The following is a 15,276-nucleotide window of genomic DNA, read 5'->3' on the forward strand; positions in this document are numbered from 1 at the left end:
TGGATTTCTTTTGCTGATGAGAGAGGCAGCAGAATGCCAGTTCTGGAGCCAGACTGCCTAGGTTCGCATCCTGACTGCTAGTTATCTGCTGTGGAAAGGTGACTTTGCCTCTCTGGCTTTCAGTTTCTTCATCTGTAAAATGGAGATAAACTTTTCCTAGAGTTGTTTTGAAGATTTAATGAGTTGCAGCATGTGATTTGTGTTTAGTGAGGATGAGGATGAAGAAAATAACATATATTCTCTCATGATGTCCCTCACATGAGTGTTGTAGTTCCAAAGTGGTTGAAATTTTTATTCTGAAGTAGTAGTTTATCAAGGTGCTAGATAAAGATTTCAAAGGTGCTACTCATTGAGAGGTGATTATATCGTAGATATCATTTTTTAATATGCTCAATGCCTGACTACTTGTGCCTGCGCCCTTTATCTCCTAGTGTGGCACCAATGGGCTCCCCAGAGTGGCTCTTAAGCCCTCTGTGAGAGGCTCCAGGTGTTCATTCCTCCCTGATCCCCAGTTCCCTCTTTCACCTCTGTTTCCTGGGACGCACGCTTTGCTGCAGCTTTTTCTGCTCATCCCTATGCTTTCTAGTTAGATCGTTGTCCAAGCTCTGAGCATTTTCACTTTGGCACGTGTGCACACACAGACACACACATGTGAACTGTGAGTCCAGTGTAGAGGAGGCTGGCTTTCTAGGTCAGCCTGCTTGTTGTTCCTGAGGCCACATGGCCTGCATACGGGCATGAGTGCTTGCTTGGAAGGAAAGCTGGGTGGTTGGCTGCTTCTCTGGATCTGGCCAGGGCATGTGGAATGTTGTGATATGCTAAAGCTGGGCTCTGGGGGCCTAATTATGTGGGACCTGTGGCAAGTACAGGAGACTTCAGCACTTGGTTTGATCCAGTATGCGATTTTGCCAAAGTAAATATTTTATTAATCTTAACCCCCCACATTAGACACATTGACTTTTTCTAAAAATGGGAATGATAGGAGTACATTGTGGTTTTTCTTTCTTTCTTTTTTTTTTAACTGTCCCCTACCCTCCTCTGCCAACACTGGGCTGTGCATTCCTCTCCTTGAATGGAGAAGGTAGCTTCCATCTCTGTCTACCCACTTCTCACACATTCCTGAGACTAGGTGATGGATAGATGCCCCTTCTCCTGTGCAGGTGTGCTTTTCTCCTTGCTTTCTCAAGAGGTTCCACTTTCTGCTTCAAGGCCAAAGAGTCTTTTTCCTAAAAGGATCTGCCATCCAGATGGAACTTCCCTAATTGGGCACTCTTCCTGGTTTCCTTAGGATTCTGGTCCAGAATACACTGTTGATTGACTTCCTGTAGTGACTTTCAGTGTGTCTTGGGAGGTTCAGCCATAATTTCTTGTGTGGCACACGAGTGAAGTCAGTAGTGAAGGGCTTCCCACTTGACACCCTCAAAACATCTTGGGTAAAGAGCATAGTCATAGGGTAGAATGAATCTGATATCAGCAAGTGAGCTTTTTCTAGTACAAACTAGGAAAATAATGCCTCTAAATAAGCAAGCATCCTAACGTCACCTCAGAAAACAATTCTGGGTTAGCCTTCTCCTTTCTCTTCACTCTGCCTCTGCATTGAAATCTGAGGGGACCTGGTAGGATTTATCAGCTTTGAAGTCCTAAGGTGCTATTTTAATACTTTTCTTTTACATTGCAGGTTTCAAGACCAATTTAACTAGATTCTGGAGGGAGCTTACTTTACAGCATTCTTAAGAGCTCGGACAATCTTGAAAGAGTTAAACTCTAATTAGCTCATTCCTAAGGTATTTAATGCCCTTATTAAAACTCAACTGCTCGTTCACTTTTTTCTTTAGTGAATCAGATTTCTTGAGGAGCTGAGCCTTGCTCCTCAGATCACAGGCTCACATGTTGAAGCTGGCAGTGCTAGAGGCTAGTTCCTATCTGTGTGACAGCATTTTTAATTTAACAGGACCGCCTTTGATGTTCCCAAATATTTATAGGCAGCTTTAGATCATTTCAGTGTGTGCTTTCTTTTTCTTTTCTTCTCTCTCTCTCTCTCTCTCCCCCTCTCTCTCTCTCTTTTTTTTTTTAAACTGGAGCAAAAGTTCTTCCTCATGCAACAGCCTTTTATCCCCTTAGTTTATTTTTGTTTCCTTTCAGCTTTGGCGAAGACTCTTTGGCTGCATTCACACACAGGAGGTTGACCCTTCTTTTTGCTTCTTTAGGAGAGGCCACCTCTCTGTATCATCCTGCTCGCTTGAGATTGCTTAAGGCCCTTCTATTTGTCTGTTGACTTTCTAGAGGCTGAGTTTTTTTTTTCTGATTTGGCTCAGGAATCTGCTTTCTGGCTGACCCGAAAGCTTTCAGATCAGTGTGGAGACCTGGGTAATGTGTATGGAGGTGTCTCTTTATGGATGACCAGGCTGGGATGTCCTACTCTGCCTGTGGGTGTTGACCGGGCCTCAGCACTGTTGTACCTGGGCAAGAAATATAGGTAGATAGAACAATCTCCTGATCTTTTCAGGCTTTCTCTGTTTGACTTTGTTGCATTTCTAAGCTGAAAGTAGTAGAGAATCTTAGATTTTACTCTCAGGGATGGGAAAAACAGAATTGCGATATCGATTTGTTAAACCATTAAGAAAAAGAAAAAGGAAACTTTGTACCACTCAAAAAAAAAAAAAAAATGACAACACAGGACAGTGGTTTCTCCAGCCTGGACAAACATTCATTCTGCTTGTGAAATAATTCAAGTTATTGAACTCTAGGCTGTTGTGACTTACCTGGATCCAGAACCTTTCATGGCTGCCTCCATCATCAGTGGTTCCGCCTTCTACTACATGGAAGCTTTTTAGGGCTGAAGGTCACATGGGTGGTTGGTGAGATGTTTAAATGAATGAATACTGTGTGGACACTGTTCCTTAGGGCTTTACACTGTTTGTCGCATTAGATCTCCAGGAGAAGTCTGAGTGATAAAAGGTTCCATCTCTGGGTTTTTGGATGAGGATAGCAAGGTGCAGAGAGGCTTAACACAACTAGTGAATGGAGAAGCGGGCCTGAAGCTCATGACTGTTTATAGCTTCACCATTAGGTAGTTTGAGTCAGGTAAATTGGATGGCGCTCTGTTAACCTCTGATAGATAATATATGTAAGGTATACAATAAGTGCTTAATATATGTTAGCATCTTTGGCTGTTGCTGCATAGAATTGTCACCTTCAAGGAGTTCACAGCCCTGCGGAAAGTCAGGTAAGCAAGATAAACTAGTTATTAGACAGTGAGATAAACCAGGTAAACTTAGCAACTACAGCAGAGAGAGATGTGCTGATGTTTATTAGCAGGGGCCCAGGACAGAGCCGGCCACTGGCTTAGGTTTTCATATTCTTTTGTTCAGCAGAGTATTCAGTGCTTATTCTGTGCTAGGCAGAGCCTTTGAGTCATACTGATTACTCCCTTCCTCCTACCAAAATTTCCCTTTTCCTTGGGGGAATTTGAACTAAAATGTTAATTGCCACCTGGAGAAAGATTTCCTGAAGTCATTTTTGCATAAAACCCCAAGATGCCAAGTGACACTCCATTTGATAATTTATCTTGTATGGTTTCGCATGATCCTTCAACTATTATTTTAATCTTATCTAATTTTTCCCTAATTTTTCTGGTCTCTTCTACATGAGAACTTTATGGTCTTTGAGAATGGACAAGTGCCTCGCCGAGGGAGCAGGTGGTGATCCTTTTGTTCCTCACGGTGCCCAGATGGTGTCCGTGCCTTCTCATGGCCTGATTCCATGGGGATTTGTTGATAAGATTTCGCTTTGATTTGTTTTTCCAACCCAGCGCCATATTCAGATTTGATTACCATCAGTGTAGCTTTTTTCTCTGCTTAGTTTCATTGTTTCTCATTGGCTCTCTTGAAACATAAATCCCATTCTCCATATCGCCCACCCCTTTGCAATTAGTGAGGGAGCTTGTGTAGTAGAACTTTTGAACTACCCACAGTGCATGATTCAGAGTGGGTGTCAGCATACTTTCACTTGTTGAATTAATTGATTGATAACATTTAATGTAGAACAAAAGATAGAATTGAAAGGCAGTTTGTATTGTTTTTATATATTTAAGAACTCAAATAAGCCTTTCGCTTATTTGAGAGCTTTCAGTGAGAAGTGGGTATTTTCTAAATTTGTTGATTTGAAGCCAAGATGATGCTCTCCTACTTTTGGACCATGAAAATAATGTTAATTTTTGATTCAGCGCTGTTTGAAGGAACCGCTAGGGTAGGTCATTTATATTCAGCTTTGGTACCCATGTTCTCTTTAAATAGCATGTTTAATTTCACATTAAAACTAGTTTATTTTATGTTCAGCTAAAACAAGTGATTGAGAGGATGGTTCAGAACAAGAGTAAATGACAGAAAAGGAAGCATGCGATAGAAAATGGCTGCAGGTCAGCTCCATAGAATTAATTGAGAATTAAGCAAAGCCTCAGTTTCTTTCCAGAGAACCCATGACAACTCTCTTCGTTTATTTACCTTCTTTTGGGCATCTTGGTGGCATCCTTTTGTCTTTGGTTCATACACAGTGCACACCAGCCATGCTGTGAATAAGGCAGTGGTGTCTGGGAGCACATCTTGAAAAGTAGTGTTGGGTAGTGTACAAGTCTCTTTTGGAGGGGATCAGTGGGTGTCACTAACTAGCAAAATTTGGAAAGAAAGAAGTCCAAGAAAGTCAAATTAGTACCACTGGTGCTCATTCATGGTCATATTTGCTTTTTCTAATGATACTTATAGAACATCATTTTGCCCCATTTCATACAGGATATGTCTGTCCTGTCCCGTCCCCCCTCATCCTCAGGCTTAGCTGGATTGCTGAATGTGCGGTCAGTTGGATGCAATTTGTTTTTGCTCAAGAAAGGGAAAGCCTGCATTGATAATATGCTGATAGGACCTGTGCTTGTGATTTGGGTTTTTAAAATTGGTGATTAGCTGTCTGGGTGGGAAGCATAGATGAAGTTAATGGTCTAGTGGAGACCACTAGTTCCCAGGCAAGGGCCTAGTGTTTCGGTTGGGCTTTTTAGTCACACTTGTCTGAAGAGGCTTTCTTGGTTTTGAACCACTTTCCAAAGCTTCAGAACTGTTCCTGGTCTTAGCTTTTTGTTGCTGCCTGTGGGAAACTTGCCCTTCAGGGATGGGCAGCAACTGGGAGCCAGCACCTTTACGCAAGGATCTGTCCTGGCGGCTTCCTGTTGGACTTGTTACTAACCCTTCTGTGACCTTTAGACCAGAATGATTTTCACTATATCTATTTTCTCAGAAAATAAACTATAATTTGTTTTTATTGATAGAGCTTATGTTCCTAGGACTGTAGTTCAATGAAGAAAAGAAAGCACGTTCTTTTAGCCCATGTACTTTCCTCATTTACATAGCGAATTTGATGAAATCTAGTTTGTCTCTGGGAGCTTCAGTTTCTCCATTAGACGTTGGATCTGAAAGGTAGTAAGGAAAAAAGCAAAATAATTTAGTGTTTTCTTCTCTGTGGATTTTAGCAGTCCTGACCTCTTCGTTGTAGTCTACCTTATTACTGTATTTTTGGGTACAAATGAGAAGGAGTCTGTAGTAGGCTTTGGCTGTTTAAAGTGTGCCTGGCCATGCTTAATGCCCTGTTTCGTGGAGTGGTTTGATGGATGTGGGGCTTGAGTTTTCTGGGTAGTGTTCACAGAATCACTGCTGGCCTCCTCCTGAGTGTCTGTAGGGGTGGTTTATGGGCCAGTGAGACAGACAGAATGTGTCCTTGAGATAGCGACATTATAACACACATGGACTCAGTACCACATGCCCGGGGTGAGAGCAAGTATGCTGAAATACTGAGAAGCCTCATGGGGGTTGGTCACCAGCTGAGTTCTTAAAGAAGGCCGATGCTTAGATTTGTCCCCGTTGGCCCTTGCTGGGGAGAAGGCATTCCTTGCTGAGACCCAAGCCGGGCTGGCATCTGAGCAGGCTTTTCCTAGGTTTTAGGGTATAATGACTAGATCTGGAGGCTGCCTGACGTGGAATGTGCTGGTGGCAGAGTTGGGCCATGGCTAGGAGATAAGAGACCTTATCTGCTCCCCAATCTGTCACTTAAATAGGACCCGAGGGGAGCCAGCTGCCCTGAGCCTTAGCCCTCAGATCTATAAACTGGGTGTGAGGTCTGGGTGAGATTCCTGGAGGGGAGTAGGGAGGATCTGCGTGCCTGGGCTGGGCAGGAACAGGAAGGGGAGAATCACTCAAACTGGAGAATCAGGAAAGGAACCTAACTTTGAGTAGGGGATGGACTAAGGGAGGGTCTTTGAATGCCAGGGGAGGCATTTGGCTTTTATTATAGAGACCAGTGAGCCCTGTAGCCATGTGAGAGAAATGATGTCCACGTGCATGGTGGATTTTTGATGACACAACCTGTCCCTTCCCCATGTACTCCAGTATAATCACAGCAGCCAGGGGATTCAGTCGAAGTCCCTGGCAGTCATTCCTCTTCAGAGAGCAGCCTGGAATGTAAGGGAGTAAGTGACTCTCTAGTGACATCCTTGAATTCATTTTATTAAAAATAAATAAATCACATGCCAACTTTGGCCTTTAACTGTTATTAGTAACAAATTGCTCTCTACCCGTATACTCGACCATTCATGACACCTTGGGGAAATTTGCTGTTGTGGCCTTTTTTTTCCGACGGTTTTTATATACTCCAAGTGCGTAGAAACTTCTGGGGAGTGATTCATCAGCTGCCTTTCAAGTCCTGCCCATAACCCTTTAGCTTGGGCTCCGTCCGTTGACAGTCCGGGGTTTTAGAAGAGAGATTTTGAGGTCCGTTAGAGTTAGGCAATAGAGTGACAGGGCTGGTTTGGACATTCTTCTGGTTATTGACAGGCCTTACTGTGGCTTCTCCCAAATGAATGAGGAATATATTTTTCTAAATCCAGCCATTGAGCCAAATGAGCCACACTGGGATAAACTCTGTTTGTTTACAAATTATGTAAGAGAAGGGCCTGGCCATTAAATTCTTCTGGGCCAGAATTCCTACCCCTCTTCAAAGTTGTAATCAAACTAAACAAACACTTTCCACAGGAACTAGCTCCCTCCCAAGAAACAGGAGCAGATGCTCCTGGGAGGCCTTTAGCAACTTTGGAATGTTTAAAGTAGAAATATGTTACCAAGGTGAAGTTGTTCCAGAAACGTTGCTTGCTGTAGCCAGGAGTAAAGCATGTGTCAGCTTTTTAATTTAGGGCAAGAGGTGCAGAATGAACTGGGCCAGAATGGGCATAATTTTCTCTAGGATGTTTAATTTTCTGTTTTCATCGTCCCCTGCTTCTCATAGTTTCAGCTCCTTGTGACCTTTATTCCTTTTGGCTTAAGTAACCTTTTTTTTTTTTTTTTTTAAGCTTGATCCTTATCTCTTATCTTTTAGCCATGCTGGATTATATCTGGGGATCAAGGAGCCTTCCTCTTAATCAAAGCACTTAATCAATTATTGCTTCTCTGTCCTTAGGAAAGATGTCAGGTGCAGAGCAAACAACTAGAGGTGGAAGGCTGAGGCTGCCTTGCCTTTGTTGTTGTCCCAGTAAGACAGTGTTTTGGGGATTGACAAAGACCATCAGGCTCAGGGACACAATTGCCCAGCTCTTGCTGATTTGGGTCTTTACTGAGTGGCTTGATTTATTTTGGCTTGGGAATGTTATGAATTTTAGGGCCTCAGGCACACCTGTATTAAAACAAAGGTGCACTTTTTAAAGCCAAATGCAGATGTCTCTGGATTATGCCTCAAGATACACTTTTCTCACAGCATCTTCTGATGAACACCAGTCCTACAGAATGCTCTGGAAGGGGTTCTGTTGTGAACTAACTTTGAGAGCACTGTTTATCATCGTTCTCTCTTGGAGATTTATCCTACACTGTAGTGAATTCATTGTTCTGAGAAATCTTGCTGAAAAGGAATCTAAATGAACTCTATTTAATCTGGTGTTTCCTGAATATACTTGATTACGGAACTCTTTTCTCTCAAAGATCCCAAGGTGCTGGGGGAAATTCTGCTCCAGCTAGCAGTATTAGGTTGGTTTAGGGTCTGTGCTTGTCCATTTGGTGTCCCAATGGGTTATGAGTGTGGAAGGCCAAGATTGTGTTAACAACTTCCCACAGGGCCCTGGGATATAGTCATCACAATAAGAATGGCCTCAGCTCCTTTAAACTGTGTTAGAACTGTTTCTTTCATTTTAGTTTATCAGGTTTGTGGTCTTCTCTATACTTGGATGGTGGGGCAGGGAGTTGTCCTATTAAAGAACCTAGAAACAGTGCCTCTCTTTGAGGAATTTAATTTCTGCAGGGACTGGAAAATTCATGAAGGAGCTAAACAAATTTCCTCCAAATGGGTATGAAATGAAAAGCAAGCACAGCCCCAGCCCCAAACAGCCTGTCCTGTGGGCATTTGTCAGGGAGACGGGCAGGAATGAGTGCCTTTATTGGGATTTAGTGAGTGTGGGCATCTGGTGAACTGTGGGGACTATGGGACTGTGAGTGAGGAAAGAAAAGATAGAAGAGTGCCTGGGTAGCTGGGCTCACCTGTGTTTGACACATGTACACGTGTAATGTTCTCTTAGACTTCCCCCCAAATCTGGCGTGTTAAAGTTGGATGAAATGCGTGTTAAGCCCCTGGAGGGAGAACTGTCTGGTTGTTGTGCTGACCATCCTCTGCTGGGTTAACATCCTGGATTTGGGGATGGCTGTTCTCCCCAACCCTGACTCTTAGGCTGTGAGTTTGGCTTCCAAGTTTTGGAGGCCTGATGCCTTGGAGGTACTGGGCTGAGCTGAATGGAGGTACATTTTTCAGGTTCCTTTGCCTTAGTTAATGCACAAAAGACTTAGTATGCTCTTCTGGCTCTAGTTGCCTGTAGGAAGAATGTGACATGAGCAGGGCTGAGATATTCCCCCTGTGATATGCTAAGAGGAGACTCTGAGACAAGGAGTTGAAATTCTTCAACTATGTGTCATATTTCATAGAATGTTGACTTAGGACTTTTTTTTTTTTTTTTTTTAACTTTTTAAATTGGGGTTGACCTACCTGATGGATATTGTCAGCAGCTAAGCTCTCCCTAGCCTGGGGCATCCAGCCTTTTGCCTCCTTGGCTTTTGATGAGGCCCTAGGCTCTGCTATTGCATTAAGGGTGGGGCTCAGCCTCTTCTCTATGTGCCCACCTCTACTCACTCTTCTCTTAAGGAGATATCCTCTTTTTGCTGGCTGCTGATCTTCAGAAAGTTTTTCCTTACACAGAACTAAGCTTCTGCTCCTTAGTTCAGGTTTTGCCTTTTGAGTTTATTAGTATTAGTGTTCCAATGCTGCGAAAACAAAGTACCATAGACTAGATGGCTTAAACAACAGAAATTTATTTTCTCGCAGTTCTAGAAGCTAGAAGTCAGAGAGCAAGGTGTTGGCAGGGTTGATTTCTTCTGAGGCCTCTCTCTTTGGCTTGTAAATGGCCATCTTCTCTCTGTGTCTTTATATGGTCTTCCTTCTATGACTGTGTGTCCCAGTTTCTACTTATAAAGACACCTACCATGTTGGATTAGGGCCCATTCTAATGACCTTGTTTTAAGTTAATCACCCTTTTAAAGACCCTTTCTTTAGATAGCCACACTGAGGTCCTGGAGGTTAGTACCTCAACATAAGAATTTTTGGAAGACACAACTAGGTCCATAACATAGAGCCACTAAGACATGATGGCTTTTCAGAGTTTTGAAGGACATTATCCTCTGTCACCCCCTACCCACCACTACCACTAATAAAACTAACAAAATTTGTTTTCTCCTTGCTAAGCACCCCAGTTCTTTCTGTTCATCATATGAAATGATTTTGAGGTACCTGGACTTGCTTCAGTTAAGAAGAAACAAAGTAGAGTACCCTGACTGCTTGTGATATTCCAGAAAGAATTCATTCTGATACCTGTACCAGCAAATGGTTTTGATTATTTTTTGAAAATTTAAAAACTTAAAAATAGACCCGTAAAGTTTTATTAGCAACTTTAATAAACTTATCTTTAATTTTTGCCTTTTAATGGTGACCATTGACATATGCACATGTGCGCACACATGAACACACACATGCAGCACCCTCCCATAAGATCAGTGCTAACCAACCATAGTCTTTTGTCTTAGGCATTTGTGTTTAGAGTCAGGTGCTCAGGGTCTAAGTTTATTTAGCACTCTTTGCCCTTCCTCATACTTCTTCAGCTTTAGGAAAGCTGGTGGGGATAGTTGTTTCAAAGGAACAAATGATTGTAGAGATGTATGTATTCTTTTCAAATGCGGTTGCTGTCTCGAGAGCCTAGAAGTAACTCAGTTACTTGAATATAGCTTCTTTTAGGTACGTGCTCTTATGCCAAAGTGTAGTGTAATTATTTTAAAATTATAAGGTATCCTTTTCACTTTTGGAGATTGTTTTACTTTTTATTGCCCATCTCCTTCACTAGAAATTGTATCCAAAAGGCTCCTCTGTTTCATTCTTTGTATTTTCAGTACTTAGAATGAAATTCCAAAAAGAAAAGCTTGTTGAATGACTGAACAAATCCTTTTAACCATCTTGTGCTTTAATCAGGAGAATCCTGTTGTATATTAGAGGTAAATGTGTCAGAAGTGGCATGTTGGGGCTATTCTGGCCACTTCCCCTTTTGCTGTTCCATTGCGGAGCTTCCCATGAAGAGACCCTCAGTGCTGTTCACTTTTCTACTAAATTATGGTTTTTAAATCCTGACTGATAGTGTTGACAGACTTTCTCCCTCTACTGTAGTCTCTTCAGATGGAGTGTGACACTCTTGGAGTATCTTTCTTTGAAGATGCTTTGACTACACCACCCAGGATTTCCAAATTGTAGCCCTGAGATGCCCAGAGCCCTGGCCCCACACAGCTGTTAGGCTCTGTTTTAGAGGCCCGACAGCATTACAAACACCAACTATTTATAGCATACTTTTCAGTGTCAGTAAATTATAGGATGCTCTTGCCAGTGGGACAGGGTGAACACCCCACCTGCCTGCCACTCTCTGATTGCCCAGAAGCTTGCAGCCAGGTGGCAGAAGCTGAGTCCCACCTGAGTGCTTGCAGGGCCTCACCTGGCCAAGGCCTGCTGCGAGGCTCCCAGGGTTTTTAGTAGAGTCCATGTCCTTTGAGATGGAGTGGATGGGGATAAAGGAAAAAAAATGCCAAGGTATATGTGCTCTTGAGAGAAGCCTATGCTGATCTAATTGCCAGCTCCCTGGGTGATTGTATTTTTGGTGGCCTGTGCAGGGCTGTTTGTCAGGTTAAATCACTGGTGAACAGAGGAGTGTCCAATTCAATGTTCATTTACTTTTTGACCGGGCAGGATCCCTCAAATTTCAACAAGCTAACTAAAGACTGTTGAGTCTAAATTTGAGTACGATACAATCTCTGTTAAGGTGAAGAATTTTAAGAGTATGTAAAAGCTCTTCAAAAGGCCTGATAGGGTCTAAGGTCTTAGTGTTCCCTCAGTTGCTCCTTGGGAAACATTTTCTGGCCTTCCATTCAGAGTACATGGAAAGGGTTGGCCTCTTCAAGGCACTTTTAGAAAGGGCTCAGTTGCTAGAATGCTCTCCCCTGGTCGTCAAGCCTGAAGTAGTTGGACTTTTGGGGGCAGGTTTTGTTGTGCTGGCTTTTGGGCCCTTCATTTCCCTGCATGGTTCAGGGAGGGACATGGAGAAAGAGGCCTGCTCTGTTAGCTGGAGTTTCCATTGAAGTGCTAACTGCTGGATCCTTTGAACCTCCAGCCCGGGAGGGTATTTATAACTAGCTGTTTGCGTGCTTAGAGGAACTGAGGCCCTGCCTTTCTGTAGTGGTTGAAGAGCCGTGCCCTTGGTGTGGGCTGAAAGGGCAGGCCTGGCCCAGTGTGGGGACTTACACTCAGTTCCCCACGACCTCGTTCTCCTCCCCCCTCCCCCGTGAGGCCAGCGGCCCTTTCAGGGTTAATGTCTCTGCTTTGGAAGCAGCTGGCCAGTTTACACTCCTCCCTGGGCTGTACAAAAATACTTCCTTTGAAGTGTTGGGAGAAGCGGTGAAGGGTAAAACCTGGTGAAGAATAAAACCTGGAGTGGGGCTCGAATGCACTTCTCTTTCAGGGAGTTTGCTGTGAGACTAAGTCCCCAGCCGTCATTGTAACCTACTGGGCTGGTTGGTTCTCGTCACATATTTCACAGCTTCCAGCCCAGTCGCTGGCTTTCTCTGAGTGTATATATGTTTTTGTTTAAAGTCACCACGAAAGGAGTTATTTCTCAACAAGAGAGATGGTTAGAAGGCAGCCGCCAAGTTTGGCAGCAGAAATCCCTTTGACCACACTGTTCCCTGGGGCTGCTCAGTGGGGGTGGTATCCCTGGGTATGTGTGAAGCTGAATGAAGTATTTCTACTTGGTCCTAAAGCGGCCAGCCTGCTTCTTAGCCCCTACTGGAATAGGAATGCTGCCACTGATCCCATCTCTGATTCAGATCAGAGCATAGCAACCCAGAAGACCAGTGGAGTCAGAAGTTCCGGGTTCTAATACTTGAGACTTGCTGAAACCCAGCATGATGCTCTGTCTTCTCTTAACCTTGGGTTCTCCTTCCATAAAGTAAGCACCAGTGTAAATAAAGGGTTGGGAGCACCTTGAGAAAGTGCAAGACACTGTTCTAACGAAAAGCCTGCTGTTGAGCAGAAATGGCATTTAGGATAAAGGGACCAAAGAGAAAAGAATGCCAGAGCAGAAATGAGACGGAACAAAGCTTGAATGTCTTCTTAATCCTTGAGTATTTGCAGCCGAGGAGGGGTTGGGGTGAGATGGGAGGAGAGGCAGCTGTTAGATTCTAGAGAAGAATGCCAACCTGTTTCTCCCCACAGATGGGGCCACACAAGTTCTTTCTGAACTGGGGTTTGCAGTCCCTTCCTCCCTGAGAAATGTTTTTATCATATGGATTTTTTACATCTTATTACACTATTTCCTATCTCTCTTAGACAAGGGGTGAGGACCATGGATTTAAAATATCACATGGTCAACGTTTATTGCTGACTTGTGCCAGGCCTTACACTAAGCACCTAACATGAATGATCTCATTTGTTCTTACAGCAGCCCTACGCTGTTAAGTGCTCTTGTCCCTATTTTATAAATGAGGAAACTGAGGCTTCAAGAAGTGAAATGACTTACCCAAGGCCTTACTACCTACCGATACAAGTATAGAAATACAGCCCCATTCAAGCTGATTATAGACCCTCTGTCCTTAATAGCTACAAGTTACAGTAAGTGATGGAGGATTAAATTTAATTCTGTACCCAAACCTGGTCAGAAACCGTTTTTAGAGGAAGAGGTGAAACATCAAATGAACCCTGTTTGTTCTGGCAGTTTTGACCCACGTGATGTTCATCAGTTGACTCTTGCTGACCAGTTATATTTGAATAAACATAATTGCTTTTTGGCCTTGTAGTTTCTGAAAAGGAACTTTTCTGATTTATAATTCTCTGTGTTGTCTTTATAACATAAATGCTTTTTTTCTCTGTCCTTGGAAAGAATCGGGAAGATGGTTTTAGGGCTCTGTAACCTTACAGTTGAAGGTCTTCGTCTTCATGAGTAGACTGCACCTCTAGGAATCTTTAACTGTAGGCTTTGGTCTTTCCCGAGCCTAGGCTTGGCACTTACCTTCAAGGGACTTGAGTTCCCATCCTTGACCTTCTTCTGCTGGAGGGGGAGGGGGGTGGAGGGGGAGGGAGGAGACCAGGAAAGCTTGAGTGATTTGCCCCTGTTTGCACGTGGGGCCGGACCCAGGGCCAGGCCAACAGCCCACTGGCCACATGCCTCTCCTTTTCACCTGGATTTCAAACAGGAGTATAGATGAAAGGAGTAGAAATGACAAGTCAGAGGAGTAGGAAGACTCTCATTTGCAAAGTTTCTTTTGATCTTCACTCTTTTGTTTAAAAAAAAAAACAAACAAACCACAACTGGTAACCTGAGCACTTGGTTCCCTCTAATTTATTGAGGGGCAGTCATTTCTCTTTTGGCAGGAAGCCCCCCTCTACCCCATGGTCTGTTTCACTTAGGGTCCCACACCCTACTCCCATTCTGCTATTCGGCTGCCAGATGTCGTGCTCCACTTTACAGATCTTTAAGAGCTTTTTCACTCTTCATAGCATGGAGTTTAAACCCTGACTTACCCTAACATTCTAAAGCCCTTGGCATTTTGCTCCCAGTCTTTGCAATTTGGTATCCTATCGCGGAACCCCTCACCTCCAGTCAAATGGCTCCTCCAAATAGGCTTTTTTGCCCGCATTCTGCTCATTTATTTTTAGGCTTTTAGTTTAGTGTTCTGCCCACATCTTTCAAGGCTGCCACCTCTAGGAAACTCTCCTGGACCATTGCAGCACCCAGTTGTCTCTACTGCCTATGAACTTGAAACAACATGGTCTGGTCACTCATTTGGTACTTTATAATATGTTATTTTTTGTTGTTTAATTTCTAGATGTATTTGTCTCCTCATTAGATTGTAAGCCTACTCAGGTCAGAGGCATGTGTTCTAAACTGTTTTGTGTCCCACCAGTACTCTATGGGTCTACTAGGTTGGATGCTGTACTAAGCATTTGGGACTGAAATCCTATAATTTTTCTGTTAATAGTAATGAAAGACTTGATAAATGAGTTTCCAAAACGAAAATTTAAAAATGAGTAACAGATTTTTAGATAGCATCTGTGCTATGCCAGAATTAATATACTTTAAATCAGGAATTCTTAAATGAATCATGGAGTTAGTGTATGTTTTTACATGTGTGATTTTTTCTAAGAAACGGTTTATAGTGGAGAATTTTGACCTAGATCCCTTCAAGTTGAAAGCTTACATACATCTATTTTAAATCTGCTGTCGTTGGTATTTCATTCCTCAGTTAGTTGCCCTTTTATTTTTAGGTTTTTACTTTAGTGTTCTTGTAACTTTTCTCCCCTAACTCATTTCTTGGCTTTCTAGTCATACTGTTATAATTGGATTTTTCTCTAAAAGATATCTCTGAGTCTTTTAGCTATTATAATAATGTATTTTGTTTCCTTACGCTTTCTGTAGTTTGTGATTATGCCTGCAACTGAGGGGTTCAGGTAGGTTGGTGGACTTCATTGGAATTTTTAGTTTGACCTCCCAGAGGTGGATCCACCTGTATGGGAAGGATTTATTTTCCCTTAACCCACCTCCTCCCAGCCGTTTCCTCTGCCTTCTGGCCTGTGTGTATGAATTCTGGCCTTGAACACACCTAACAGTCCTGGATCATGTCT

The sequence above is a fragment of the Pteropus alecto genome, unplaced genomic scaffold (genome assembly GCF_000325575.1).
Source record: "Pteropus alecto unplaced genomic scaffold, ASM32557v1 scaffold190, whole genome shotgun sequence".
In the NCBI taxonomy this organism is placed as follows: domain Eukaryota; kingdom Metazoa; phylum Chordata; class Mammalia; order Chiroptera; family Pteropodidae; genus Pteropus; species Pteropus alecto.